The 27,041-nt window shown below is 39.2% G+C and overlaps 1 protein-coding gene across 1 annotated transcript in view; it reads right to left on the bottom strand.

Annotated features, from left to right (window-relative positions):
• NCOA2 (nuclear receptor coactivator 2) overlaps nt 1–20,262 on the bottom strand; it is a 358,377-nt gene extending 338,115 nt beyond the window's left edge. The window contains exon 1 of the mRNA XM_079902510.1: nt 20,002–20,262. The gene's annotated coding sequence lies outside the window, so the exon portion shown is untranslated. The remainder of the gene's footprint in view (nt 1–20,001) is intronic.
• Nucleotides 20,263–27,041: the final 6,779 nt, after the last annotated feature.

Here is a 27,041-nt window from a genome sequence, read left to right as displayed (position 1 = left end):
AGGGAATTCCCAAGGAGCCTTTTCCTTAAATCACAGTATTAGCACACTTTCACAATTCATCTAATACCCAGTTAGTTCTCAAAATTATCTGATTGCCCCCAAAATGTCCTTTATGGTTGGTTTGTTCAAATCAGGATTCAAACAAGAGTCACACGTCAAATTTGCCTAGTATATCTTTAAATCTCTTTTAATCTAATTTCTGTCAAGAAAAATATTTAAATAACTGCCCCTGTCAGAATTCTCTGGCATTCGAGGGAGTAGTTTCACTTATATATACCATACTTGATTTATTCTAAGGCAGGGTTAATTGTAAGATGCATTATTATTTTACGTAGCACCAAGAAATTTTAAATGCTGACAATTGTAATTGTTGGATGTCACCAACTGTAAAATATATTCCAATTTCAGAGATATAAAAATGGGGAAAATATGTCTTAAAATCAATGAAACATGGCAGTTGGAACACAGAGAGTTCACATGCCGTTTTTAATTTCAAATGGGGTGTGGAATAAGGCATATGAGATGCGCAAAAAGTTCCTTAGATAGGAATGGTTCACTTCTATCCCAGAGCAGACGCAGAATGAAGAGTGAGTTCTGTCCCCTGTTTTCCTGGCTAGTCATCTTGAACTCTTTTCTCCTCTGTGTGCTTTGACTTCAAGTTTGACAGAGAACCTGAATTTCTTAGAGTGTTTATACCACATTTACTGTACATCAGGACTTTAACTTGTTACACAAATCATGGTCTCTGAGAAGGCAACAAAATGCTTATTCTTTTGATTACACTGACTTTAGGATGTTAGGTGAGCCCAATTTGAAAAGTACATATTCATAATGCCACTCTGGCCTTCAAAATGCTGGGCAGAATGCAGCTGCAGAAATCCTTTCTTCGTGGTTTGTGTCATCCTAGCTGAGTGCTTAATGGACAGTAAGATTCTTTACATCAGCTGGATGACACAAGGAGGAAAATTGGCCAAATTGGCCTCAAACATGGTAGTTCTGGTTTTTATGTCTTAACAATGTTGATGTCACAGATTAGTTCCTGATAAGATGAGCTTCCACTTCAAAGACTTTGGGCTTCAACCTGTTCTCTTTTGGTTAACAGAAGCCTCTTGATAAGGAAAGGCTAGGAGGGTAGGAAGGTGTATAATTGTAGCACAGGTCCTAGTATCGATGAAAATTTGTTTCTAAACTTTTTTGCCTCGGGTCACTGACAATTTTTGAAAGGCAAAAGACTTTGATTTCTCCCCGGAGAGATTCTAACCCATGCTGAAGAATTTTGCTTCTAGCTATCTGTGCTTATAAGAAGAATCTGAATTGTTTATGTACCAGATCTGAAGTTGCCCAAAGGCAACTTACTCCTAAGGCTCTCAGAAACCTGGGATATAGAAATTTTTTAAAAAGTAGAAATGTACTGCCCAATTCTTTGTTGTACAGGTACCCTCTGAGGTACAGAAATAGGCTTGTTCTAGAATTAACTTTCTAAGTATCCAGGAAGTTCTAACGTGGAGAATGTAAAACCAGGGTTCCAGGTAAAACTGCAATTTACTGTTGCTCTTGTGTTTCTGCCTTGATTATTGAAAGGAATAAAATCTTTGAATTTCATCATAAGAACTTTGATTTAGCAGATTATTAATCAGATTTTCCTTTCCACCATTTAAATTTCAATGCTAATGTGTTTGAAATGTATTTGGAATGCTGCCCTAAACTTATCAATTTTTCATAAGTGACAAGAGAGAAAGACTTCACTGTAGTTTGCAGTAGCCTGCTATCCTGAGAATTTACATCAGCTACTTTGAGTTTGAACCTTGCTACTTACCAGTGAGAATTGTTAGTTAAGGGGAAAGAAAAAAATAATAATGTAAATAAAGTTCAATGAATACATGAGACGGGAGCATTAGAAATTTGAAAACAGACATTCTGGAAATGAATAAATGTGAAAAGGGAGAATTACATATAATATTCAGAAGCAGAAAGAATATAGTAGTGGATATACCTGAAACTAACACAACACTGTAAATCAACTATACTCCAATATAAAATAAAAATTAAATAAAGAGTATAGGCGTGGGTATATTTTCTTAGTAAAGTCAACAATAAACACTATTCTTTGTCACGGTAGTAAAATAAAGTTCTGATCTTACATTGTCAATTAAAAAGAAAAAATTCAAACCCCATGTATCTTTATTCTCTTCCAGTGCTTGTAATGTCATAGTCATCATTTCAACAGGGTCCTCAAGAATTTCCTGAAGAACAATTATGTTTATATCCTCTGTTTGTTCCGGCCCATAAATTTCCATAGTTCTATGAACCTAGAAGTGAACTTCTTTTTCAGTAAATGTTTTATTGAAGTATATCTACAGAAATGTTCAGCCAACTAATTTTTGTCAAGTGAACATACCCATAGAACCACCACTCAGATCAAGAAATAGATTATGACCAATACCGTAGAAAGCCCCCTGGCACCACCACTTAGCCATGCCTCACTCCAAAGCTAACTACTATTCTGACTTCTTTCATCATAGCTTTGCCTGTTTCTGATCCTTATAAAAATGGTATCAAAAGTATGTATTATTATGAATCTCATTTTCATTCAACATTAGTATTTGTGAAAATCAGTCCTATTGTTGTAGGCTGTACATCCTCATTGCTGTATTCTACTGTATGAAAATACTATAATATATGTATCCATTCATAATATAGCTATCCATCAAATATTAATGAACATTTGAATTGTTTTGAGTTTTGAGCTATTATGAAGGGTCCTGCTATGAACATTTGTGTACGTGACTTTTAGTGCACGTGTGTAAGTTTTCCTTGGCTATACAGTGAAAAATGGAGGATCTGAGAAGTTCAACTTCAGTAGATATTGTCAAACAGTTTTTCAAAGTTGTTATACACATTTACACTTGCACCAGCGGTGTATGAAAATTGAAATTACTTCACATTTTGCCAACATTTGGTATTGTCAGTCTTACTAATTTTAGCTATTTTGGTCGGTGTGCAGTGGTTTTAATTTGCATTTTCCTGGTGATTAATAAAAGTGAGCATCTTGTCGTATGTTTATTGACTGGGTATCCTTTTTATAATGCCAATGTAAGTCTTGTGCCCATTGTCCTATTGAGCAGTCTGCTTTCTCCTACTGACTAGTTGGAATGCTTCATATATACAGATATGATTCTTTGGTTGAATATTTGTATTACTAATAACTTTTTCACTTGGTAGTTTTCCTTTTCACTCTTTTAATGAACATAAATTCTTATTTTAATATAGTCCAACTTATAGACTCTTTATGGTTAGTGTTTTTTATGTCCTGTTTAGGAAATTGTTGCCTGCCTTAAACTCATGAAAATATTCCCATCTATCTTCTTTCTAGGAGTGTTATTGTTTCATGTTTGGAATTAAAATTCATCTGCTATTAATTTTGGGTATGGTGAGAGATACGATTCAATTTTCGGTTTTTTCCCATATGGATATCAATTAACTTGGCATTATTTGAAAAGACCACTTCTTTTCCCATGACACTGCAGTGGTTCTGTTTCTAACCTCTGTTCTGTTCCACTGGTCTATTTGTCTATTTTTGTACCAAAGACACACTAATCAATTATTGCAGTTTTATAAGTCCATTATCCATTAACTTTGTTCTTCTGTATAATTATCTTTGCTATTCTTGGTCCTTTGACTTTCCAAATAAATTTTAGAATCAAGTAATAAATTTCCATCAAAAAAAAACCTGCTGCAATTGGTATTGGATTTACATTGAATATCTTAGATCAATTTGGGAAGAACTACATCTTTACAATATTGTCTTCCAATCCACAAATATGGCATATTTCTCTGTGTACTTAGATTTTATTTATTTTTCTTTCAATACAGTTCTGTGGTTTTGTATGAAGGTGTTTTGTACTTCATTAGATTTATTCCTAGGTAGCATGAATTTTTAAATGCTAAGTGATATTTTTGTATTGAAATATAATTGACATATTACATTAGTTTCAGGTGTACAATGCGGTGATTCAATATTTGTATATACTGCAAAATGATCACCACACTGAATAGTTAACATCCATCACCACATATAGTTACAAAATTTTTTTTCTGTGATGAGAACTTTCTAGATTCACTCTGCTAGTTATTTTTAAATATGCAATACAGATTATCAACTATAGTCACCCATGTCGTGTATTATATCCCTATGACTTTCATTTTATAATTGGAAATTTGTGCATTTTGACCCCCTTCACCCATTTTTCTCACCTTCCTCTCACATCTCAGGCAACCATCAATCTGTTCTCTATATCCATGAGCTCATTTTTTCTTCTTAAAATTCCACATATAAGTGAGATCACATGGTATTTATCTTTTTCTGTGTGACTTATTTCACTTAGCATAATGCCCTCAAGGTCCAACCATATTGTTACAAATGGCAAGATTTCATTCTTTTTTATGGCTGAATAATATTCCCTTGTATATATGTATCACATTTTCTTTATTCATTCATTAATTGATGGACATTTAGGTTGTTGCCATGTCTTGGCCATTGTAAATAATGCTATAATAAATATGTAATAAATAATGCTGTAATAAATATCTTTTTTAAAAATTAAGATTATGTTTTACTTGTACATGTTACTTGATCAACATGATTCTTTGTGCCTCATTTCAAGTGAACAACAGTTTCCAATCATAATTGTCATTTGAACCTTTTTTTTTTAACATCTTTATGGAGTATAATTGCTTTACAATGTTGTATTAGTTTCTGCTGTATAACAAAGTGAATCAGCTATACGTATACATATATCCCCATAGCCCCTCCCTCTTGCGTCTCCCTCCCTCCCACCCTCCCTATCCCACCCCTCTGGGTGGTCGCAAAGCATGAGCTGATCTCCCTGTGCTATGCGGCTGCTTCCCACTAGCTATCTAGTTTACATCTGGTAGTGTATATATGTCAATGCTACTCTCTCACTTGGTCCCAGCTTACCCTTCCCCCTCCCCATGTCCTCAAGGTCATTCTCTACGTCTGTGTCTTTATTCCTGTCCTGACTGTAGATTCATCAGAACCATTTTTTTTTTAGATTCCACATATATGTGTTAGTATATGGTATTTGTTTTTCCTGACTTACTTCACTCTGTATGACAGATTCTAGGTCCATCCACCTCACTGCAAATAACTCAGTTTCATTTCTTTTTATGGCTGAGTAATATTCCATTGTATATATGTGCCACATCTTCTTTATCCATTCATCTGTCGATGGACATGTAGGTTGCTTCCGTGTCTTGGCTATTGTAAATAGCACTGCAATGAACATTGTGGTACATATCTCTCTCTTTTTTTTAATATAAATTTATTTATTTATTTATCTGCATTGGGTCTCCGTTGCTACTCACGGGGGCGAACAGGGGCTACTCTTTGTTGTGGTGCACGAGTTTCTCATTGCAGTGGCTTCTCTCATTGTGGAGCACAGGTTCTAGGCACGCAGGCTTTAGTAGTTGTGGTATGCGGGCTCAGTAGTTGTGGCTTGCGGGCTCTAGAGCGCAGGCTCAGTAGTTGTGGCACATGGGCTTAGTTGCTCCACGGCATGTGGGATATTCCCAGACCAGGGCTTGAACCTGTGTCCCCTGCAATGGCAGGTGGATTCTTAACCACTGCGCCACCAGGGAAGTCCCTACATGTCTCTTTTTGAATTATGGTTTTCTCAGGGTGTATGCCCAGTAGTGAGATTGCTGGGTCATATGGTAGTTCTCTTTTTAGTCTTTTAAGGATCCTCCATAGTGGCTGTATCAACTTACATTCCCACCAACAGTGCAAGAGTGTTCCCTTTTCTCCACACCCTCTCCAGCATTTATTGTTTGTAGATTTTTTGATGATGGCCATTCTGACTGGTGTGAGGTGATACCTCATTGTAGTTTTGATCTGCATTTCTCTAATGATTAGTGATGTTCGGCATCCTTTCATGTGTTTGTTGGCAATCTGTATATTTTCTTTGGAGAAATGTCGATTTAAGTCTTCTGCCCACTTTTGGATTAGGTTGTTTTATTGATATTGAGCTGCATGAGCTGCTTGTATATTTTGGAGGTTAATCCTTTGTCAGTTGCTTTGTTTGCAAATATTTTCTCCCATTCTGAGGGTTGTCTTTTTGTCTTGTTTATGGTTTCCTTTGCTGTGCAAAAGCTTTTAAGTTTCATCAGGTCCCATTTGTTTATTTTTGTTTTTATTTCCGTTTCTCTAGGAAGTGGGTCAGAAAGGATCTTGCTGTGATTTATGTCATAGAGTGTTCTGCCTATGTTTTCCTCTAAGAGTTGTATAGTGCCTGGCCTTACATGTAGGTCTTTAATCCATTTTGAGTTTATTTTTGTGTATGGTGTTAGGGAGTGTTCTAATTTCATTCTTTTACATGTAGCTGTCCAGTTTTCCCAGCACCACTTATTGAAGAGGCCGTTTTTGTCCATTGTACATTCTTGCCTCCTTTATCAAAGATAAGGTGACCATATGTGCATGGGTTTATCTCTGGGCTTTCTATCCCTTTCCATTGATCTATATTTCTGTTTTTGTGTCAGTACCATACTGTCTTGATTACTGTAGCTTTGAAGTAACTCTGAAGTCTGGGACCCTGATTCCCCAGCTCCGTTCTTCTGTCTCAGGATTGCTTTGGCTGAGCAAATCCTGGGGTCTTTTGTGTTTCCATACAAATTGTGAAATTTTTTGTTCTAGTTCTGTGAAAAACATCACTGGTAGTTTGATAGGGATTGCATTGAATCTGTAGATTGCTTTGCGTAGTAGAGTCATTTTCACAATGTTGATTCTTCCAATCCAAGAACATGGTATATCTCTCCATCTGTTTGTATCATCTTTAATTTCTTTCATCAGTGTCTTATAGTTTTCTGCATACAGGTCTTTTGTCTCCTTAGGTAGGTTTATTCCTAGGTATTTTATTTTTTGTTGCAATGGTAAATGGGAGTGTTTCCTTAATTTCTCTTTCAGATTTTTCATCATTAGTGTATAGGAATGAAAGAGATTTCTGTGCATTAATTTTGTATCCTGATACTTTACCAAATTCATTGATTAGCTCTAGTAGTTTTCTGGTAGCATCTTTAGGATTCTCTATGTATAGTATCATGTCATCTGCAAACAGTGACAGTTTTACTTCTTCTTTTCCAATTTAGATTCCTTTTATTTCTTTTTCTTCTCTGATTGCTGTGGCTAAAACTTCCAAAACTATGGTGAATAATAGTGGTGAGAGTGGTTAACCTTGTCTTGTTCCTGGTCTTAGAGGAAATGGTTTCAGTTTTTCACCATTGAGAACGATGTTGGCTGTGGGTTTGTCATATATGGCCTTTACTATGTTGAGGTAGGTTCCCTCTATGCCTACTTTCTGGAGAGTTTTCATCATAAATGGGTGTTGAATTTTGTTGAAAGCTTTTTCTGCATCTATTGAGATGATCATATGGCTTTTATCCTTCAATTTGTTAATACGGTGTATCACATTGATTGATTTGCGTATATTGAAGAATCCTTGCATTCCTGGGATAAATCCCACTTGATCATTGTGTGTGATGATCCTTTTAATGAGCTGTTAGATTCTGTTTGCTAGAATTTGTTGAGGATTTTTGCATCTATGTTCATCAGAGATATTGGCCTGTAGTTTTGTTTTTTGTGACATCTTTGTCTGGTTTTGGCATCAGGGTGATGGTGGCCTTGTAGAATGAGTTTGGGAGTGTCCCTCCCTCTGCTATATTTTGGAAGAGTTTGAGAAGGATAGGTATTAACTCTTCTCTAAATGTTTGATAGAATTCGCCTGTGAAGCCATCCATATATCTTTTTGAGTTAGTGTTTTCATTTTCCTTGGATAAATACTCAAGTAGAGTTGATGGATCATATGGTAGCTCTATTTTTACTTTTTTGAGGAATCTCCATATTGTTTTCCATAGTGGCTGCACCAATTTACATTCCCACCAACAGTTCACAAGTGTTTCCTTTTCTCCACATCCTTGCCAACACCTGTTATTTCTAAGTGATGTTATTTTAAAATTTTCATTTTCAATTGTTGTCATTATATAGAAATAACATTGATTTTTAAAATATTGACCTTGTATCCAGTGACCTTGCTACATTCACAGCAGATTCTTTTATATTTTCTACATACACAGTCACATCATCAGTGAATAATGACAGTTTTATTTCTTCCTTTGCCATTCTTATAACTTTTATTTCTTTTTTTTTTTTGACTTATTGCATTGGCTAAGTACTGTAGTTCAGTGTTTTTAAAAATAGTGATAATGAGTATACATGTTCTGGTCTTGATTTCAGGGAGGAATACTTTTAGTATTTCACCATCAAGTATAATATTTGTTGCATGCTTTTTATAGATTCTTTTTATCAAATTAAGGACATATCCATCAGGGACTTCCCTGGTGGCGCAGTGGTTAAGAATCTGCTTGCCAGTGCAGGGGACGTGGGTTCAATCCCTGGTCTGGGAAGATCCCACGTGCCGCGGAGCAACTAAGCCCATGTGCCACAACTACTGAGCCTGCGCTCTAGAGTCCGTGCTCCTCTACAAGAGAAGCCACTGCAATGTGAAGCCCGCGCACCGCAACGAAGAGTAGCCCCGGCTCGCCGCAACTAGAGAAAGCCGGCGCACAGCAACGAAGACCAAATGCAGCCAAAAAAAAAAAAAAAAAGTAAATTAATTAATTTTTTAAAAAGAACATATCCATCTATTTCTAGTTTGCTAAGCTTTTTTTTTTTTTTTAATCATGAATGGGCATACAAGGAAATTTTTAATCTAACTCCTCTATTCTTAGGTTGGAGTATACCCAAACTACTCTGTAGTTTAGATTTCATATTATTAAGACTAAAAAGAATCCCTTACATTTTAATAATATATTCTTATGGGAGGTCTGTTATGTTTTATTATCTCCATTCAATTTACTATAAAATGGGGACAATAATAGTATCTACTAGAGGTTGTTTTGGGGAGATGAAATAATTATATGTAAACTGTTTTAACAGTGCCTGAGAGGTAGCAAGAATTTTATAAACATTAGTTACTATTACTTTATACTTCTTTTCACACGTGAAGGAAGCAAGGTTGAGAAAGAGTGAGTGACAACCAGCGGTGGACTTGGTCCTGAAAACTAAATATCTTTTTGTTTTTGGACTGTGCAGCTTGTGGGATCCTAGTTCCCTGACCAGGTATTGAACTGCAGTGATAGCACCAAGTCCTAACCCCTGGACTTCTGGGGAACTCCCAGAAAACTAGATATCTGGACTCTCATCTCCTGGCTCTTTCCCTTACATCATTTTCCTTCAAGAGAGGATTCAGCGGCCTTTGACTAGTTTTACATTAGTAAGTCTCTTCATCATATTAAATGTTTTCAAAAGATGATAAAATTTTTTTTCCCTGAAAGGGATGGAAGGAACTCATGACATATTTTATAGGCTTCATGTCTTTCTTTTTTTGAGTTTTGTTTTATTTATTTTTTATACAGCAGGTTCTCATTAGTTATCTATTTTATACGTATTAGTGTATATATGTCAAACTGTACTGACTGAATTATACAGATATTATATAGATAATTCTAGGTAGTCAGTGTACTTAGTGTACATGCTTCCTAAGTATGTCTCAGAATAGCAGAAGTATTTGAGAAAGAATTTTTTTGTCAAGTTCTTTCATATATAGACTCTTCTTACAAGTTAAGACAACCACATCACTCACGGCTGCCATGCAAAGAATCTTGTCTTCAATCAGCTCATTAAGGTATCTTTGTAAAGATAGTGTTTTTTTAAAGGCACTTTGCCAGCTCCCTCAAACATAACTTTGTAAATGGACAGCAAGAAAAACATGGCAAATCACTTCCATATGGCTCAAGGCAATGAGAAATTTTTTTGATTAATAACACATTCAGTACAACAAAATAACTTCCAAATCTGCCAGAGAGACACTAACTTATCTGCTACATTTATTTTCTGTTTGATTTTTTCAATGTTTTGACTCTTTAAAAACCGTCCTAAACTCCCAATTGGTTCATTTTTAAACAATAGCCTCTTCCAAGATGATCACCTGTTCATATTTGTCAGCCCTATCAAGCAAATAGCTGGTCTTAAAACTTATTTTAGAACCAGCTGCTTTAAACATATGCTTCAGTATTCAAGGGATGCTTTTTACAGACTCATCGGTTGATAAAATCATTAACATGTCATCTGCATATGCAAGTACTAGTTTGAACATCTAAACTACTCTGCTTCCTTCCACACCTGTCTAAATTGTAAACCAAGCAAGTTAGTTCACATCATAAATTCTCATCAAAGGGTTTTTAATTAATACAAAAATGGGCACCTACCCTTAATGGGCACCTACCCTTAATGTTTTCATTATCTGGATCTCACCATTCCTCCCAGACAGAAACTAATCACATCATTTTCACACTCTTGACAGATTGGAAAGGTATGATGTAAGACTGTGCAACTTTAAACATGTCATCTCCCATAAAGAGCTATTTTTTTTCTTTTTCAAATAAAATAGGGTAAAAACTCAACTGTCTTTTATTCTGTATGTTTTACAGTTTCTCTTGGTATAATGAAACCATCTGCCACCTCTGTCCCTAACGCCTGGAATGAATCAAATCATCTTCCTTGCAAACATTGTTAATCTCACAGTAATCCCTCCTAATCACTTTGTAATCAGCACTCAGAGGGGCTAAAGTTCCTTGATTCTTAATCACGATATTTTAATCATCATTCTTGTGAGACAGCAGTTAGTAATCCCTGAATCTTGGGCTTATTTCTTCCCAACTTCCTAATTATTCCCTAGAACAAAGAACAGAAGCTCTCTAGATATGAGAAACCAGATCTCTCTGGCTAGAACTGGTTGGGAGAACATGACAGTCTCAGGGTGGTGTTTCTGATGACTGTTTGACTATTATTTTCAATTTTGGATACTGAAGACCGCTCCTTATTTTTTTTTACTTCCCAATTTTCCGTTGTTTTCTTTTATTTCCTTATTCTTTTCCCTTAATCTCTTTTTCCTTTATTGCACTTTTTACCTTAGCAAAATTTTGCATGAGTAACAGCTTATTTTTCTGCTTTGCATCCTTAAAAGGCTTTGGTTTCTGGATGTATAATTCCCTTTTTTATTCTTTCTCAAACTGAGAAAATTTCCCTCTATTCCTAGTTTGCTGAGAGCTTTTATCGTGAATCAGTATTGGATTTGATCAAATGCTTTTTATGCATCTACCAATATGATCATATAATTTTTCTCCTTGGGACTGTTGGTATGATGGATTACATTAATTAATTTTTGTCTCTATATTTTTAAGGTGCAATATTCTTACTCTTTTATATCACTTTACAATTTATTATTTCTTTTTCTTTACAATTTTTTTTCCCTGAAAGGGATGGAAGGAACTCATGACATATTTTATAGGCTTCATGTCTTTTTTTTGAGTTTTATTTATTTTTTTATACAGCAGGTTCTCATTAGTTATCTATTTTATACATATTAGTGTATATATGTCAATCCCAATCTCCCAGTTCATCCCACCACCACCACCACCCCCTGCCACTTCCCCCGCTTAGTGTCCCTGTGTTTGTTTAGAGGCTTCATGTCTTGTTAAGTAATTGAATATTCCTTTCTCTTCATTCTTAATTTTTCTCCATCACCAAGTTTAAGATTATGTGTTATTTCCTCATCTCACAATGTCTTTCATGGCCGTGTTTATATAACACTTATCATAAAATCTATTTTTATTCTTTAAATTTATTCGTTTATTTAAAAAATATTATGGGGAACTACTACGTTCCAGGCACAAAGCAGAAACTCATTCACCATTTAGTATGAGGCTCTACATCAGCGAAATATCTCTTACCTAGAATCTGAGTTGGAACTCTTGACCTTTAAGTAAACAATTGAGAAATGGGCCTTTTCCCTTGGTTACTTAAATAATAAAAATGGTCACTAAAGAGTTGGGTGCTCCTTTTATGATCTCTTCTTCCCAAACCCAATCCTGTAGTGTATTTATCAATTTATCAAGTATAGATTTGATAACTAAGAGTGTCCTAATTGCATTGGAAGGGAATGAGTCTGGAGAGTGAAGGAAGAAAGGACCTGAGAAATCTTCTCTTCTAAGAGTTTAGATTAGAAAAGTAATCACCTCATAACTTGTCTCAGTGCTTTTTGTTTCTCTCCTCTCCCTCAAACATAGCACTGATTTTGTTTTAAAACAATTCAGTGGTTTTTAGTATGTCTACAGAGTTGTGCAATCTTCACCACAATCAATTTTAGAACATATTTATCATCCCTCAGAGGAACCCGTGCCCCTTAAGTATCATGTCCCAACCCTCCCTTCTCTCCATCCACTAGGCAACCACAAATGTGCTTTCTGTCTCTATAGATTTCCCTATCCTGGACATTTCACATAAATGGAATCGTATACTATGTGGTCTTTTGTGACTGGCTTCTTTCCCTTAGCATATTCTTCTCAAGGACCATCCGTGTTGTAGGGTGTAGAGATACCACATTTTGTTTGTCCATTCACCAGTTGATGGACACCTGGATTGTGTCTACCTTTTGACTGTTATGAATATTGCTGTAAGGACATTCATTTACAAGTTTTTGTGTGAGCATATATTTTCATTTCTCTTGGGTATAAACTTAGGGATGGAATTTGTGGGTCATAATATAACCCTAGGTTTAACTCTTTAAGGAACTGCCACACTGTTTTCCAAAATGGCTGCACTATTTTACATTTCCACCAGCAGTCTGTGGTGGTTCCAATTTCTGCACATACTCGCCAACACTCATTACTGTCTGTCTTTTCTATTATAGCTAAACTAGTGGGTGTACAGAGGTATCCCTTGTGGTTTTGATTTGCATTTCCCTTATGATTAATGGTGTTGAGCATCTTTTCATATGCTTATTGGCAATCTGTATATATTCTTTGGAGATATATCTATTCAGATCCTTTTCCCATTTTTATTTTATTTTATTTTTTTTTTTTAAATATTTTATTGGAATAATTATTCAATTGTTAGCATGATATTCACGATAACATTATTCATAGGGTGATTCTTTCCACTTTAAGGAGATCTATTTTTATTTTATTTATTTATTTTTGGCTGTGTTGGGTCTTCGTTTCTGTGCGAGGGCTTTCTCTAGTTGTGGCAAGCAGGGGCCACTCTTCATCGCGGTGCGCGGGCCTCTCACTATCGCGGCCTCTCTTGTTGTGGAGCACAAGCTCCAGACGCGCAGGCTCAGTAGTTGTGGCTCACGGGCCTAGTTGCTCCGCGGCATGTGGGATCTTCCCAGACCAGGGCTCGAACCCGTGTCCCCTGCATTGGCAGGCAGATTCTCAACCACTGTGCCACCAGGGAAGCCCCTTTTCCCATTTTTAAATTAAATTATTTGTTTGCTATTGACTAATTTTCTTTTCTTGTGATGTCTTTGCCTGGCTTTAGTATCAGCGTAATACTGGTCTCATAGAACAAGTTGGGAAGTGCTCTCTCACCTTCAAATTTTTGGAAGAATTCATAAAGAATTGGTATTAACTCTTCTGTAAATGTTTAGTAGAATTCACCCAGTGAAGTCAGCACTGGTTTTTTTAACCTTTCTGTTAAAAACCCTTTAATGGTTACCAATTACTAATGAACTAGATACAACATCCCATATTGCACCCCTTATAAAGTCTCAATCTGCATTCCCAGCCGTATGTTCTACTATTCCCAACTAGTATCCCACTGACCACTAGTGATAGGCAACTTGACCACAGGCTGTCCCACTTGTTGCCTTGACTTAGGCTTCTCATGTACTTGTGTATCTCACTAGTCAGACTGCCATCCATCCTTAAGATATTTCAAATCTACTTCCACCTTGAAACCTTTTCTTGACTCTCCTGTTATATTAGTTTGGGTTTTCTTGGAATATTCCAACCAGCTTCCTCTAATACCCTTTTTTTTTTTAATTTTTATTATTTTTTAAATTTTTGGCCACACCACGCTGCTTGTGGGATCTCAGTCCTCCAACCAGAGATTGAACACGGGCCATGGCAGTGAAAGCCCCAAATCCTAACAACTAGGCCACCAGGGGACTCCCTCGAATAGCCATTAAAAAAAAAATCTCGATCTCCACAGCATAGGACTTATTAAAGTCTTCATAATAGGTTTCCATAATTAATTAGTTTTAAAAGCCACCTTAATGGGGGAAGGCCCATTCCAGTTAAACTAGGACCTGTTAGTTACTCTGGTAATAACACTTAACTACCAAATACTGTATGGAATCCACCGCGAACAGTATTTCTCTGTGAGTTCTTTTTCCAGTGTTCGAATAATTAACAAGAATTTTTGCTTGAGGAACTCATGATGAATGACTTCTCTGTGTTTCACCATATTTCTGAGGAAAATTCGTATTAAAAAATAGATTCAGTACTGGGGGAGGTTCTGCATGCCTTTTTGCTGACTTTCCAAGACTCAAAATAATGGTCTTCACAGTAGGGAACACCAAAGAAGCTAATGGCAGAGTTACAATGGTAAACGTTTTCTAAAAACGATTTCTTCTTCCAATAGCTAAAAAAAAAAAAAGTTTTTCAGTATTTTAAAGCTGTGGTATAATTTTCTGTTAAGAAACTGTGTGGCCTTAGTAAATGTAGTATTATATATATATATAACATTGCTTTTCAAGTACATATGAAGATTGCATTTTCTTAATATAGTTTTGAAATGTTTATGAGGGAATAAAATGCTAAAAACCTTCTCCTGTTTTGCCATATTTTGAGGGGATTTCTACATGAGTGAGTTAAGATTTATGACAAAGTGAATGCTGTACTAACATTGCTCATGTATATCTGTTTCCTAAATTTCATTAAGATAAAACTTTTTTTTAGTGAGGAATGAGTTAAGAAGGAAACTCTTTAAGATAACATTATCAACAAACATGTCATAGATCTATGCTATTATGTAAATGTTGTGACTACAGCCATATCTTTAGCTGACTTCAACAATATTGCCAGTTTTATCTCAACATTAGCTGTGGAGGTATGTTGGTACTGCCTCTATTATTACTATCAATCAAAAAATAATAAGAGCTATATTCATTTATCATCACTTACTGTATACTAGGCAGGATGTCAGGCATTTATATTACCTCTTAGCTCACAACAAACCAGCAAGGGAGGTATTTAGATTAGCTAGGATTAGGTTCAGTTGTGAGTAACAGAAACCTAAAATAACAATGTCTTAAACAAGGGAGAATTTTATTTCTCTCACGTAAAAGTCCAGAGCTAGGCAGTCTAGGGCTGGTTTCACAGTTCTGCGCTTGTTGTAGTCTGTAGGGGCCCAAACTCTTTCTCCCTGTTAAGTGACCACTAGCTGCAATGCCAACAGAGAGGAAAGGGATGAAGAAAAAGGGGGCAAAGGAAATGTACCAGCTTCCTTAGGAAGGTTTCTACAACATGATATTTCACTTAGAGCTCACTGGCCAGAACTTAGTCACATCAACACACCTACGTGGGTGGCCATGTGCCCAACTAAAAGTTGGGGGATCTAAAACATTGAGAAAAGAAGATAAGATATCGGGGGACAACTAGATTCCTCCTCTGAGACAATATTATTAGCTCTATTTTATAGATAAGAAATCTAACCCTTAGAACTATCAATTAACTTGTCCAAATTCATCGGTTTAATACATGTTTCAGAGAAGATTTATAACTAGATTTGTCTACCTGGAAGTTCTATGCTATTGGAGCAGGAAAAAGGGGATGGTGTAATAGTAATTTCTTTTAGAAGCCTAGTAATATTGCCTTAAGTGACGTCTCAGTTAGTTATTGCTATGTCACAAATCATTCCAAACTTAAACAATATGCATTTATTTTGCTTAGGAATCTACAGGGTGGCTGAGCAGTTCTGCTGATCTGAGGCCATCTCGGCTGTATCTCTGCCTGGAGGTTGGCAGCGGGCTAATCTGGAACTGCCTTTGCTCTGATAACTCGACATTGCTCCACACGGCCTCTCACCCTCCAGCAGGCTAGCCTGGGCTTGGTCTTGTAGTATGGCAGCAGTCCAAGAACAGAAGCATGCAAGACTTCTTGAGGCACTGGTTCATAATCGGCTCAATGTCATTTCCACTACATTCTATTAGCAAAGTAAATAACAAGACTAGCCCAGATTCAAGGGTTGGGGAAATAGTCTAAATCTCCTGATGAACCGCAAGTCACATTGGAAAGAGCATGGATCCAGGAGACCACTTACAAATACAACATTTTCATCTGCTACACTGAACCTGGATTAAGTCTAGGAAGGGATACAGAGGAAAAGAATCTGTGGCTAAAGATTTCATCATTGTCCTGTGAAACTGTAATTAATCCTGAAGTGCATTTTTCTCTAAAATAAAATGTCCATGTTAAATCTTAATTAAAAGTGTGTGGATATCTTCAGGTTCTTGAGAAAGAGAATGAAAAGAGTTAGCTTTGTTTTCTTGATTGTTTGGACTAGTTTGTTTATTCATTCACTTAACAAGAAAGCACTGAGTCCCTACCATGGACTGAGCACCTTGCTAGGCACTGAGATATAATGATTAGCAAATCTAAAAAGGGTGCCAACTTTCATGGAGTTTACCCCTGGGGTTGGGGAGATGAGACATTAATTAATTTCACAAATAAATGCATTATGACAAAATGCAAAGAGTGACATGAAGTAAAGGTATATGATAACATGAGACTTTCTAAAACAAAGTTGATCTGGCCTAGGGCATCCAGGAAGGCTTTCTTTTTTACGGTACGTGGGCCTCTCACTGTTGTGGCCTCTCCCATTGCGGAGCACAGGCTCCGGACGTGCAGGCTCAGCGGCCATGGCTCACGGGCCCAGCCGCTCCGCAGCATGTGGGATCTTCCGGGACCGGGGCACGGACCCGTGTCCCCTGCATCAGCAGGCAGACTCTCAACCACTGCACCACCAGGGAAGCCCAGGAAGGCTTTCTTGAAGAAGAGATGTTCAAGTTGAGATACGAAGGATAAGTTAGAATCAAGAGTGTAGGGATAGAGGACAGGGTTCAGGTAAAGAAACAGCATGCTATAGGTCCTAAAGTGGCAGCGAGCCTGGCACTTATGAGGACTGAAATGAAGCCACTACGGCTGAAAAACAGAGTGAGAGGAAGCAGGTTGTAAGATGACATGGAAGGGCTAATGGCTGTCAGATTATGTTGGGCCTTAGGTGATTATGAGAAACCCTGTCTTAAGTCAGACACAGAAAGACAAATGTCATATGATACTGCTTATATGTAGAATCTAAAAAAAGGGTACAAATGAACTTATTTACAAAACAGAAGTAGAGTCACAGATGTAGAAAACAAACTTATGGTTACCAGGGATGGGGGGTGGATAAATTGGGAGACTGGAATTGACATATGCACACTACTATATATAAAATAGATCACTAATATGGACCTATTGTAGAGCACAGGGAACTCTACTCAGTACTCTGTGGTGACCTAAATGGGAAGGAAATCCAAAAAAGAGGGGATATATGTATATGTATAACTGATTCTCTTTGCTGTACACCTGAAACCAATACAACATTGTAAATCAACTATACTCCAATAAAAATTTAAAAAAAACAAAGATACTTTGTCTTTATCTTCAGAACAGAAAAGAGTCATAGTAAATGACATTGTTCTTTGCTGTCAAAGAATTTCATACCAATAACTATTGGGAAGCTTAAGTGTCAAGCCAAAAGACGGGCTTTGCCCTGACATGGTTCTGATCGAGTGCGTTCCATTTGTGGAGAGTGTGTGTGTGTGTGTGTGTGTGTGTGAGAGAGAGAGAGAGAGAGAGAGAGAGAGAGAGAAAGAGAGAGAGAGAGACGGAGGCAGAAACAGAGAGAGACTGAGACACAGAAGGAGAGACACAGAGGACGGGGTGTGGTGGCCCATTCCTATGGCTGAGCTGTTGGCTGGTCTGGTTTTCGTTCAACAGTTCTGTGACTGACATTTGATTCTGCTGTCTCTTTAGAATAAGGTCTTTTATAATTTCCTCCCATTTCTCTGCATGATTTCTGCCCATCACTGGGTAAAGCAGAATTATTCCTAATGGGTTTTTGATTGGTTCTTTGGAGCCCCCGTTTTTAGTAAGCACACAAAAAAACTATTCATCCACGTTGCTACCTTATACGAAACGTTCTTTCTTAAGTTAAATTCTACAGGCTGGGCAGCATAAACAGTCAAGAAAAAAAAAATTCACTGTACGCCATTTCTAAGAATCTGGCACCAAACAGTCCTCTAAGGTTTGTTTAAACAAGAAATGTAGTAAAAGAGAGAGAATTTTCACAGTGATGATGGTCTGGACCACAGAAATCACATATTTGAGTCCTGGTCACTGCAGGAGCATTAAGGAGGCTGCCAGTGAAGCTTCCCTCTAGGGGAGAGCCAATGGGAAGATTTCTTCACTTTGGAAATTCTGCATCGTTTCGTTTTTCTAAGGATAGTTTCAGCTTTTTTAGGCTTAGCACATGTCAATACTTGAGAAGACGGTCGGAGAAAAGCAGCTGGAAGTGAAAATAATTTGCTTTAAGCACTTAAACGGTTCTTTTGTGACATTATGCTATTCAGTGGCTTTCAATCAAGTTGATCTTAATTTTCTAGCCACTTCGCTTCTAATTCGATCTCGTAAAACAGCCTAGCAACTTCGGCATTAAGGACAGCACTGGGCAGGGCTGCAGTCAGGACGTTGTTTTTCTGTGCCGCCTGCCCAGGACTTTATTTTTTCTGCCTGCCCAGGACTTTATTTTTTTTGGCGGGGTGGGGCAGTGAGACTTCTGGGATCTTAGTTTCCAGACCAGGGATCGAACCCATGCCCGCAGTAGTGGAAGTGGGGAGTCCTAACCACTGGACCGCCAGGGAAGTCTCCTGCCTGCCCACACTTGTGTCAGTCTTCTTTCCCCCGTCTTAGCTGCCCACTCCCTGCTCAGAGCTCTCTGTAAATTCCCACCTGGCTGCAAATTATTGCTCAGGTGTTAATTTAATCACAGAATTTAATATTATACCTCATATTTTGTTCTGAAGCATTCCTAGACTCATAGGATGTTTAGCGCTGAGAGGGTCATTCATTCATTCATTCATTCATAGTCATCACGTATTCATGCTTTGTGCCAGGTGTTGCTCCAGGCCCTCAAAAGCTTCCATTCCAATAGAGGGGGTGGATATGCAGAAAAGGCATTTTAACCCAATCAAATAAATGCTATTATGGAAGTGTGAGTGTGTAATAGTCAAGAACAAATCTGACTCCATATTGGATCTGTTTCTTTTACTTTAACCTTTGTATTCTATTGCTACAAGTTAAGAATGTTGCCTGTAGCCTGAAATATACAGGATAGCCCATTCTCAAGGCTCTGACCATTAAAGGTATAAACACTTTTCCATTCATATAGAGATAAAAAGTTGCAGAATAGAGAATAACATTTGTCTCGTTGGAGGTTTACAGGAGCATCAGCATCTGACCTACGCGGACAGCTGCAAGAACAAAGGATTCCAGCACCAAGAAGTCTGCAGCCACCAGCCACACCCCCTCCCCTTTTAGAATAAAAGAAGCCTGCATTCTAACTCGCGTATGATGGTTCTTTGGGACACGAGTCCACCATCTTCTTGGTCTGCTGATTTTCTGAATAAAGCCACTATTCCTTGCCCCAAGAACTCGTCTCTCAATTTATTGGCCCGTCGTGTGGTGAGCAGTATGAGCTTAGACTCGGTAACAAACAGAGTACAAGGGACGCAAAGGAGAAGTAGTTTGTCGGTCTGTTGGGAGAAGAACTGTGAAGGCTCCCCAGAGCTGGCAGTGGGCAGATAATACTCAGAAAACAGGTGTAGGAATAATGTTTCCATTGGAGAGCAACATGTACAAAGACATGGAGAAGCTGAGGGATCACTAGTGGCTGAAGAGTGCTTTGAGTAGACTGCAAGCAGGAAAGCCACTGCCAATGGCCTTGAAATGCTGGGGTAACATCTTATTTATTTATTTACTACTTACTTTTGGCTGCGTTGGGTCTTCGTTGCTGCCCGCGGGCTTTCTCTAGTTGCGGCGAGTAGGGGCTACTCTTCGTTGCGGTACGAGGGCTTCTCATTGCCATGGTTCTCTTGTTGCAGAGCACGGACTCTAGGCACATGGGCTTCAGTAGTTGTGGCACGTGGGCTCAGTAGTTGTGGCTCATGGGCTCTAGAGAGCAGGCTCAGTAGCTGTGGTGCACGGGCAGGGAAGTCCCTGGGGTAACATCTTGAAGGACCTTGAATGTCTGGGTCTAAATGGAAGAGAATTTAGATTTTAAACTAGTAGCAATGGGAAAATCATTGAAGATTTTTTAGCAGATATTTTATGTTAGAATGTTCACTCTGGAACTGAGGGATATGGATGGGGTAGAAGGTGGAATCAGTGAGATTCAAGTCAGAGAAAGCAAGAAAGAGGCTATTGCAATAGTCCAGGCAACAGATGAAGGCCTGAGCTAGGGCAGTGACTCTGGGAATAAGGGGGAAAGATGTTTAGGACAGAAAGATTAACTGGGTGGAAGAGTGGGGAATATAAAATGAATCCAGGCTTTTCTGGCTTCACTGATTGGAGGGAAGTTTGTACCATTCATCTATACAAAATCTAGGTATTTTCAGAACAGTTTAGGGCTGAAAAAAACGATGAGTTCAGTTTTGTGCTTTTAGCTTCGGACTGAAGACATGGGAACCTGGAAATATGACGTGAGAAAAGTCTGAGAAAGGGTCAAGGACAGAATTGTGGGGTACTCCACACTTAAAGATTAGAGATGACCTCAACTCTAATAGATTCCAGGTCCCACCCTAGATGATTTAGAAGGTCTAGGTGAGCTTTAAGAATCTGTTTATAATAAGTTCCTCAGGGAATTCTGATTGACAGTTAGAGCTGAGGACCACAGATCAAGTCCCACCCTCCTCCAAGAAAGAGCCAGAGCCTGAGGTCAAGAGGGTGGAATGACTTTCCCAAGGTCACAGAACTCCCTAGAGGCAGAGTGCAGCTCAGATTCCCAATATACAATCCTTCCTCTGCAGCACTCACTTCTCCATTTAGATTTTATTGTCTTTGTCTTATTTAGATTTTAAAACCACAGTGGGGCTTCCCTGATGGTTCAGTTGTTAAGAATCCGCCTGCCAATGCAGGGGACACAGGTTTGAGCCCTGGTCGGGGAAGATCCCACATGCCACAGAGCAACTAAGCCCGTGCGCCACAACTACTGAGCCTGTGCTCTAGAGCCCGCAAGCCACAACTACTGAAGCCCGCGTGCCTAGAGCCCGTGCTCTGCAACAAGAGAAGCCACCGCAATGAGAAGCCCGTGCACCTCAACAAAGAGTAGCCCCGCTTGCCGCAACTAGAGTAAGCCTGTGCGCAGCAACGAAGATCCAACACAGCCAAAATTAATAAATTAAAAAAAAACCCACAGCGGATGGTCTGCACCTCCATCCTCTGTTTTTAAAATGCAATCAGTTATAATAGCAAGTCTGGCTGAGTGGTAGATTTGGTGGACTGAGGGAGAAATGTCCCTCACGAGTTCATGCCACGGGTTTCCTAACGATTCTATCTTGTACAGCACTCCTATTTGTAGAGAGAAAACATATTATCAGTGGCTCAGTCTTAACATCCTGCTAGCAGCTTTTTGCTGAATCTGGACTGGGACCTAACATCTTTGTATATAATCTAGACCATGGAAGAGAAAAATTGCCCGTCTTTTTGTGGGAGATGCTCAGGGGGAGAAAAATAGACCCAGAATCTACAAGATTTTAAGTATTTATGGTTGATGCAGAAATAAAAGATAGTGGTGTTTAGAAAAGTTGGGATCTCATTGGTCGTGGGAAACCTTATGTGAATACCAGGATTTCTCTCCAGTTCTTCTCTCCTTTGGGGCATGTATGGCCCTTGGAATGAGTCACAATAACGTGACTTGCTTTAGCCAAAGAAATGTTAGCATAAGCAATGTGCATCACTTCTAGATGGAATAAACATTTGAAACTTCTCCATTCTCCATGATTTGTGCCTCTGAGAATTGGGGATGATTCGTTTACAGCAGCATAGTTTAGTGTAATCTGACTAATGCACCGATCAACAGAAAATATGCACAGGAAGCAGGCAACTAATAACCCAGACCTTGAAGTGTCACAAAAGGGAAAGATCTCTGCAGGCTACAGTAGTCATAGAAGGCAATGCTGGTCAACTGGAATAATGGGACATAGACCGGATGCAGTTCAGCAGAGAAAAATTCAGGATTATGCACTTGGAGTTGAAAAGAGAACATGTTCAAAGGCAAGGTGCCAGCCACTCAAAGGCAGTTGGCTGGAAAATTAAAAGTATAGCTTTAGTGGGTAGCCAGTTGACCGGGAGGAATTGTCACAGCCCTGCAGTTCTGCTGATTGAAAAAAGTGCAAGCAGAGAACTGTGGCGAATGAAAAGCATGTCTGTATCATGAGGTAATTGCTACACTGCTCTGCACAGACCAGAACTGTAACAGAGCTGGGCTGGCTCTGGTCTCCATCGTTCAATGGGATTGAGAGAATGTGGAGAGAGTTCAGAGCAAAAGCAAAATAGTCATTCAGTGACCAGCAAAGAAGGGCTAAAGACCTGGGATTACTTAGCCTAGAGAGAAAAAGCTTCAGGGTCACTTGAGAAGCGTCAGCACTGAACATAAACTTCGGAAGAGCCACGGCATAGAGGATGATGGCTGTTTTTTCTCTGTTGCCAAGAACACAAAAAGAATGGGCTTATTAAAGTTAAACAAAAGGAAGAATTTCCTGACCCCAAGGGTTGTTTGACACCGGATAGGATGGCAGATTTCTCTCTGGAGGACTTTACAAAGATCAATGTGCTTTTGAACGTAATGGATTCACTGGGTCCTTCCTGAAGCGAAGGGATGGAAGGTTCTCAGTCTCTTTTCTGCCATGACCCAGGTGATGGATGATGTCTGCTGTGGGACACACTCCCATGGGCATGCTGTTTTACACAACCCCCAGTATGCTACTGGCAGTTGCATTCTTTTCCTTCCTCTCAAGAAAACATATCAGAAAATAAGGGAGAACCGTGTTGTGAGCAGGATCACAACAAATCCTCTTTTTTAAAAAAGGTAAATGTGTGTAAGTGTCAGTATTTTAAATTCTTGTTTGTAGAAATAACCTGTGATATGATGACTCAACGCTGATTTAACAAATGGTAATTGAGTGAGGTGTGTGTGTGTGCGTACTGTGTGTGGGATATCTAAGGCTACATCAGCCTGCAGCAACGATTCAGTATGATAAATGCAGTTATGTGGGAAATGTGATCTGCTGTGAGACCACGGGGAAGGGATGATTAGCTGGTCCTTGGAGGTCCAGGAAGGCCTCCAAAGGAAGATGTGTATGAGCTGAGGTCCACAGGGTGAGGAGAAGAAAGTTGGTCAATAGAGAAGGAAAGGCAAGAAAGTAGGGAGTGCTGGTATGAAGCCTTGGAGGCTGGAAGCATCTGGAGGAATAGAGAAATGGGAAAGTATCTGAACACAGACCTGGGTCTGAGGGGAGTGGGTGATGACAGGAGACAAGGTAGCTCTGCAGGACGCAGGGCTCTCAGGGTCCTGCCAGCCATATTGAGAAGCTTGCGTTCCATCCTAGGAGCATCGTGGGGTCAGAGGGCTGTGCTATGCAGGGACGGACATGATCAGGTTGATATTTCCGAAAGTTTGTGCAGTATTCTGGCTGCCATGTGGAAAACTGGTTATTAGAGAGGCTTTGAAATTAATCTGGCCTGGGTTTGAATCTGTGTTCTGTATGACTAGCTGTAAGATATTTGACAAATGAATCTCACTGAATCTCAGTTTCCTCATCTGTAAAATAGACAGCATACCGCCTGTCTGACAGGGTGTCTCTGAGGATAAACTTAAGTATTGTACGGAAAAGACCTGTCTGATCCCCTGATGTGGGTGCTCAACAAACACTGGCTCCCTTCTCTACGAATTCATAATCAATTAGCAAATGATAAAGACACTTGACACGGTACAGAATCAAACAATTCTTTTTCATTTGAGAGTGATTATCGCATGGGCAGTTTCTACGGTCCTCTGAAAACTATCGAGACCAAAGTAGATTTTCCTGCAGCTCTTTAATCATCTTTGTGGTTCTTTGCTGAGCCCTCTCCAATTTTTCAAAACTCCTTTTCAATTGTGGAGACCACAGCTAGATTAGTCACCAGAGAGAATTCGTGATAATGAGATCCGCATAGTGCAGTCACTCGCACTGCTGCCTTAGCCACGAAAACCCAGTCAGCTGGTCCCTGTCGCCGAATGGGTTGTGTTCCAGAAGTTCATTAGTAAGTCCGTTGTTTGGAACACAGAAAGCCTTTCCCCATAGAAACAGAATTATAGATGGTGGCTTGTTTCCCAGGCCAGTGCATAAAAATCTATTTAATGCACATGCAGCTGAGCCAGGGCCTGGCAATAATAGTCACTCAAGCCCTTGACTTGCCTAAGCCCCAGTGGGATTCCCAGTCCCATGGAGCCCTGAGAACCTCTGAACCTTGGGCTTGCAAACTTGAGCCCTCTGAGGGAGATGCGAAGTGGGCTGACAGCCTTTGGGGAGACCATTATTTGCAGCATAATTGCAAAGAACACTTCCTTGAACTAGACCTTTACCTGAAATTGGACCTATTAGCACATAAGCAAGTAATCAAGAGCTATCCGATGGTAAACACACCTACAATATGCCGGATACTTTTCCTAAGTCTACCTAAATTATCTTTAATCCTCATGAGCATCTTGTAAGAAAAATATTCTTCTTATTTTTCCCGTTTTGCTGGTGTCTTGAGAAGACTTTGTGTGGCCCAGAAACAGGCAGGTAGAAGGTGTGGGGAGTGATGCAGGGAGCCCGGGCATTGGTCTTGCAAAACTGAGAGCTTTTCCACTGCACAACACTGCCTCCCAGTGGACTGTGCCAGACACATACCTTAGCGTCACTAAATCAACTATGTATGATTTCCCAGTGAAGTAACAAGTTCTTCATTCATACATCCAACAAAGAATCTTTGAGTGCTTCCAATGAGCGAGGCCTTGGGAACACAAAATCATATTAGACTTGGTGTTCTCACAGAGTAGTTGAGAAAAGGAACAAGTAAATCAAGGGTTGAAAAAAAAAAGAGAGAGATTACACAGAAACCCAGAAGAGAGAGAGATTAATCAGGCTAGGGCGGTGGTGATGGTAAGCCAGGAAGGCTTCCTGGAGAAGGTGAGATGAGCTGAGTTTTGAAGGATGAGTTGGAGTTAGATGTAAATCTATATGACAAAGGGTCAAAGGATATTCTTTCTTTCCAGAAGGAATAGCATGTTCAAATGCATTGGGACAAAACACACGTTAAAAATAGGTTAAGCATTTCTTTGACCCATCTGCTTTTGTGATATGTCAGCAACATGTCAAGATGGAGTAGACAAGTGAAAATAGTATTTATTGTAGCTTTAATGTACCTTTCTTTCATAGTGATGTTTTTAGATTCTTTATATATTTAAATATATATATTTGTATTTTTTCTGTGAACTGTCTATATTTTATTGATTTCTCTATTGGGTGTTTTGGTCATTCAAAGATTGATTTGTAAAGAAATGAAAACACTAATTCGAAAAGATATCTGTACCCATGTTCATTGCAGCATTATTGACAATAGCCAAGATATGGAAACAACCTAAGAGTCCATCAATGGATGAATGCATAAAGAAGCTGTCACACACACACACACACACACACACACACACACAGGAAAATTACTCAACCATAAAAAAAGAAGGAAATCTTGCCATTTGTGACAACATGAATGGAACTTGAGGGCATAATATTAAGTGAAGTAAGTGAGACAGAGAAAGACATAGACTATATGATCTCACTTATATGTGGAATCTAAAACAAAAATAAAAACACCTTGAACTCATAGACACAGAAACAGATTGGTGGTCGCCAGAGGCAGGGGCTGGGGAGTGGGCAAAATGGGTGAAGGGGGTCAAGAGCTACAGACTTCCAGTTACAAAATTAATGTCACGGGGATGTAATGTACAGCATAGTGACTATGGTTAATAACACTGTGTTGTGGGCTTCCCTGGTGGCGCAGTGGTTGGGAGTCCGCCTGAAAATGCAGGGTACACGGGTTCGTGCCCTGGTCCGGGGGGATCCCACATGCTGCGGAGCAGCTGGGCCTGTGAGCCATGGCCGCTGAGCCTCCGCGTCCGGAGCCTGTGCTCCGCAATGGGAGAGGCCACAACAGTGAGAGGCCCGCGTACCGCAAAAAAAAAAAATAATAATAATAATAATACTGTGTTGTATATTTGAAAGTTGTTGAAAGAATAGATCTTAAAAGTTCTCATCACAAGAAAAAAGTTTGTATTTATGTGTGGCGATGGACACCAATTAGGCTTACTGTGGTGATCATTTTACAATATGTACAAATACTGCCACTAATATGATGTTACATGTCAGTCATGCCTCAATTAAAAAAATTGATTTGTAAGAGCTCCTAATTCATTGTGTGTGTGTTTTCTTTTTTTTTTTTCCTGGTACGCGGGCCTCTCACTGTTGCGGCCTCTCCCGTTGCGGAGCACAGGCTCCGGACGCGCAGGCTCAGCGGCCATGGCTCACGGGCCCAGCCGCTCCGCGGCATGTGGGATCTTCCCGGATCGGGGCACGAACCCGTGTCCCCTGCATCGGCAGGCAGACTCTCAACCACTGCACCACCAGGGAAGCCCTGTGTGCTCTTTTTATCTTTTGATTTTTTAAGAAAACTTTTTCTAAAAACCTTCCCCAACTTGGATTATTATTTAAAAATTAGGTTCTCTTTTTACCTTCAAATCTTTGATCTGGCAGAAATTTGGTCCAGTTGGTGTAAGGAGTCTTGTAGCAATGCCAGTACATTTCCCAGCCTGCCTTGTAGCTTTTCACCCTCAAGGCTGGGAGCCGGGAGCTAGGCTCCACAGGTGAAACTGGGGCAGAGACAGGCTTCCCCTCATGTGAAAGGAGTCTAAGAAAGCTGGGGCCGCCACACAGGCTGCAGCTGGGAGG

The sequence above is a fragment of the Stenella coeruleoalba genome (genome assembly GCF_951394435.1).
Source record: "Stenella coeruleoalba genome assembly, chromosome: 17".
NCBI lineage: Eukaryota > Metazoa > Chordata > Mammalia > Artiodactyla > Delphinidae > Stenella > Stenella coeruleoalba.
This window is presented reverse-complemented; position numbering and strand designations above follow the sequence as displayed.